Source organism: Sinocyclocheilus anshuiensis, unplaced genomic scaffold, assembly GCF_001515605.1.
Source record: "Sinocyclocheilus anshuiensis isolate Anshui unplaced genomic scaffold, SAMN03320099.WGS_v1.1 scaffold728, whole genome shotgun sequence".
In the NCBI taxonomy this organism is placed as follows: domain Eukaryota; kingdom Metazoa; phylum Chordata; class Actinopteri; order Cypriniformes; family Cyprinidae; genus Sinocyclocheilus; species Sinocyclocheilus anshuiensis.
Genome location: NW_015555767.1, coordinates 84,944 through 90,472, shown reverse-complemented (window position 1 = coordinate 90,472; position 5,529 = coordinate 84,944).

Sequence of the window (5,529 nt, the reverse complement as noted above, 5' to 3'; positions counted from 1 at the left end):
GACGTAGCTGGGCGCCGCGGACAGATGCCGAACGGCGCCGCTGGTGTGCCTACACTCATAGAAAATAATGTATTTGAATTTTAAAGATGTGGCGCGACGCGACGCTGCGCTTCTCTTCCGGTGCGCGACCGCCTGAAACACTGTTTTTTTTCACCTCCGTGCCCAAACGTCTTTGTTTGGGCTTCCGAAAGCGGATGATGTCAGGAAACAGTGGTTGCAATTTATTTTTTAACTCTGTCCCTGAGCATTATAACCCCAATTTGCTATTGTGTGCTGCGCATTTTACTGAGGACAGCTTCCACAACACGAGGGAGTACAGTGCCGGATTCGCCAAAAAGCTTTTGTTGAAAGACGGAGCAAGGGGCCTGGCAGTACTGAAACACCGTCTAAGCTGTTCGCCAATCACAACGCACTGGGACAGCTAACCAATCACAACACATTTAGTTTTTCGGAAGGCGGACCTTCATCAAAGCCGGAACTGCCAGGATGGGGAGAAAGGTATTTTAATAATGTAAATTATGTGAAAAATAATGCTTTTTTCGAACCACCAAGCATGAGAGCATGTTCTAGTACACCCCCAAAACAAAATCAAGACTTTGTAAAAGAGCATAATAGGACCCCTCTAAGTGTTTGCTGGCATCCTATTATTTTTTCCACCCTTCTCACTATTCTGTGCAACTTATTCCTCACTCCCAAGTTTCCATACCAGGCTGTAGTATTAAACATTAAAATACTCTCAACATGGCTTTTATATACCATTTCCAATATTGACTAAAATAAAAACTATTTCTTATTTCTGCATAAGAAACAACCTTCGAGTTGCTTTCCTAAAAATATTGTCTACATTCTCATTAAATCTCAACCTTTTATCTGAATATGTTAAGATTAACATTAAAAAATCGACTCTTCATTTCCCTTACATTGCTTTGCAAGGCACTGAATTTACATCAATACTCAAGGCCTTAATATTTTTGAAATAGGTTTGCTCACTCAGTAATTGACTCTTTGAACAAAGTTGCACCAAGACCATGCCATCTGCATATTTAAAAAGACCAGCTTTATTGCTCTTAATTTGTAGGTCATTGGTATATATTGAGATTAAACCCTCTGGAGCCCCTGTATTTAAAGCCAGTTCATTTTAAAATATGCCATTCATAAACACATTCTTTGGACAATCTGTAAGAAAGTCTTTGATCCATTATATCAAAGGAGAATTTATATTCACACTAGAAATGTGATGTGATAATAAATTAACCTTACTAAATGTTTAAGTAAAAATCAACAAAAAGTGCCTGTGCTAAGATTTGGAGTCCTGAATATGCTTTACTATAAAATCAGTCAACAAAAATCAACAAAGTGTGGCATCTTCTGTCCCCCTATGTGGTCTGTATGCAAACTGCAGTGGGTCTAAACTGATAACCTCACATTTATTCACAATTATTTCCATACATTTTGCCAGAACTGAGGTCAAAGATACTGGCCTGTAATGTTTAGGTAATGTTGCCTCTGATGTCTTGGGGATGGGTATTACTGTGGATACTTTCTACAAATGTGGGACTGTATACGCATTCAGTAATGTCTGAAATAAATAGCTGTGTAAAAGGGTCCCCTTAATCTGATGTGCACAGACTTCTAGGTGCTTTATTAAGATTAATATGAGCTAAACATGCAGCCCCTTCCTGCTAGCAAGGGTTGTGGACCCATTGGAAATTGTTTAAGAATTCTCCACTGTTCATTTTAGCATCCATAACATCAAATCTATTATAAAATGATTACGTTCATTAACAAACCTTACATAATCTCCAATTTGTACCTTTTGTTGTACCCTCCCTCTCTCCCCTCATTACTTTTGTTGTAACCTCACTCTCCTACTTGCAATCCTTTCCATGCTTGTTTTTGTTTTTTTACATTTCCTGAATAAAATTTCTGTTAAACTCTATTAATTAATTTTAGGTGTCTTTACTTTAGTTCTAAATTCCTTCTCTTTGTCTTTATTTTATATATCAGGAGCCATATGAGTGAAAAACATGTAACATTTTATTTTGCTGTAATTATATAACAATAGGAAAACAGACAAAACAGAAAAGGCAAAAAGTGTTTCTTGAGAATACAGTATACTAATAGAACAGGCCCATTGCAAACCAACATTACCCTGCATGACATAATTTCTGATTCCTGTGAAAAGGAGAACCAGTCTGGTTTTCATTCTCATTCAGTCATAGTTTATGATTAAACTAGAAAAAAAAAGAACCTAGAAAAAAATCCTAAAATTTATATACAAACACATAATGTATCATTTGTATTTATCCCTGAATATACATTGTGGCACAAAAAGAAGTTATTTATCATTATAGTTTCAGTAGCAATAGGCCAGGAACATTTTTGCACAGCTTCTATATCTCCCTTTTGTCCTTGTTGCCGAGTGCTGCATATTTGATGTTTTTACATTTTAGTTTAGTGCATGTGTTTCCACCTGATCGGAGTTAACTGTTTTTCTTGCTCTTTTCATGATTTAAGTTTCGTTTGAACAAAAGCTATTACATCATTAAGAAAAGAGGACCCACCATTTTTCATACGAACATTTTTCTCAGCTTGCCATCGTGCCTGCTGTTTATATTCACTGTCCAGTTTTTGTTTTGCTTTTTCAAAAACTTTGCCTTCAGATGTAGCCCTCAGAGCTTCCGTTTCCTTCTGTCTCTGCTCCCTTTTCTCTGTCAGGATATGACTTATTTCTGCTTCAATCACTTTCTCTCTGTCAAGCATCTCATTGGTGTAGTGCTGCCCACCATTTCCAGTGACTATTTTGTCAATCTGTTCAAACAACTGAACCGCCCCTGTAAAGACCTTGTCTCAGACGACCACCGGGACAAGACCACAGGAACCAGATGAGTCCTCTGCACAATGTGACATTGCTGCAGCCTGGAATTGAACTGCTGGTTCGTCTGGTCAGAGGAGAACTGGCCCCCCGACTGAGCCTGGTTTCTACCAAGGTTTTTTCTCCATTCTGTCACCGATGGAGTTTTGGTTCCTTGCCGCTGTCGCCTCTGGCTTGCTTAGTTGGGGACACTTCATTTCCAGCGATATCGTTGACTTGATTGCAAATGATTGCAAAGATACTATTTAAACTGAACTGAGCTGGATGTTGACATCACTGAATTCAATGATGAACTGTCTTCAACTGAAAAATTAGTGTTTACTATTGTCATTTTGCATTATTGACACACTGTTTTCCTAATTAATGCTGTTCAGTTGCTTTGACACAATCTGTATTGTTAAAAGCGCTATATAAATAAAGGTGACTTGACTTGACTTGAATGACCTGTTCAGTATTTTGTTCTTCATTATTAAACACATGGAATCTTCCACTGCATGTTTTGATGAAACTGAGCAGTTTGGGGCTGTTACGCACAAATTTGTGAATGTTTCTGCCCGTAATTACATCTCCATGAGTGAACAGTGCAATGGTGTATGTGGAGGATTCCTCACCAAAAATGTTTTGAATGATTCTAACAGCTTCTGCCTCTTCATCTGTGAATCTGCCCAGCTGAATCACAACTAAGAAGACGTGGACCAGGAGCAGAGAGTAGGATACAGCGTTTAATTCTGTCGATCACCTCATCTTTTGTTAGGCTAGTGTCAAACAGACCCGGAGTGTCAATAAATAATAAATTTCTTCCATTTACCGTTGCATTATTTTTTTCACATTGCTTAGTCACAGAGGAGGAGGATGTCTCTAATTTAAATACTTTTCCCCCAGGATGGTGTTTCCTGTTGCACTTCTTCCTGCCCCTGTCATTCCAACCAAAAGAATCTGGAGCGGTTCATCTGAATGATTAATAGGAATTTAATTATTCATAGACTGTACAATATACATTCATTATACATTTATTATACTATTCTTTTTCATCCTAAATGTATAAATAAAAGTATGTATTAATATCGAGTGATAATATGTCAGAATTATAATACTTATCATATAATCTATTAATTAATTATAATATATAATATCAATATTTTCAAGAAAAGAAAACAGTACCTAAATCACTCGAATTGTTATTTTGTTGCACATGCATCTGAAAGTTAAGTACATAATATTATACTTAGTTTCACATATATCACATTATATCAATGTTTTCAACAAATTTTTAACCTTTAAAAAGAAATAATAAAAATATAGCTGCAAGCAGCGATGACGGGCCCAAGCCATCAGCAAGGGTTTGAAGGGTTACGGCAATGAAAGGGTTCATCTAGAACATCAAGAGTGTGAAACACACACACACACACACACACACACACACAGAGAGAGACAACAATATATAAAACGTTGGTAACACTTTACAATACAGTTTCATTTGTTAACATTAATTATATTAGTTAACATGAACAATTATATAGCATTTATTGTTAGTTAATGTTAAGTTCAAACCTTACTAATACATTAAAGTTGTATCTGTTAACATTAGTTAATGTGCTGTGAATTAACATGAACATGAACATTTTTATTAATTAACATTAAAAAAAGATTAATAAATGCTGTAAACATATATTGTTTTTTGTTAGTTCATGTTAGTTAATGCATTAACTAATGTTAACAAATAAGACCTTACTGTAAAGTGTTACCAACATTTTTTTATGATCTATAAGGATTTTTCAAAATGGTTTTAATGGCTAAATGGTGCTGAATATTGGGATCATAACACCTAGTCCTATCATGCAAACTAATGATCTATAAGCATTTGTGAAATAATTATATAAAACTACATTACCAGTACAGTACATATTAACTTATTTTATGTATTTGTTTTCATTCTAATTAAACTGAGCAGAAAAGGATCAGGCTTAAAAGATTTCTTATCCAATGACTTCATCTGGTGGACAATCTTAGTATTACATGTAATCTTAACTGCTTCCTCGCTGCAATGCAATGCTCCCTGCGATTTGGAATCTCACTTAAAATAGCCTAATGCTACCTCGTTGGGGAGTATCAAGCAGATGGATTTCTGGTTACTCTGTCATTAATTTAAAATTCACAGTACATACCTGCTGCACCAGCACTCCAACAATGATAGCAAGTAGTGCAAATAGCAAGTAATGCAAAAAAGTTGAGCTGCTTGACATATTTGATTTTTGTCCATTAGCTGTCTCAATTGGAATCCATAGCTATTGAGAAAGAGAGGTCAGAACTGTTGTTCTTGATTTTAAATATGAAATTATAAGTAAAACCCAGGCATTTGATTAACATGTTTTATCAAATAAAAGTACAGTACAGTATTTTCAGTTATCTACTTGTTTCAATTTCTCGAGCTAGTCATCAAGAATTTAAACCTTTTTTTAATGCCGCTATTCCTTGTTTATCTTGTATTAATCCAAATGTGATCTCTACAGTGTATTTACTACTGCGTCCCTACTATTCTTATTGACACCAGCTCTGCTTCTACTTCAATCCAAGATGTATCAAAAATGTATCAACATTTAGGTTTATACACAGTAAACCTAAGATAACATCATTACATGTGTGCTCTTTCTCGC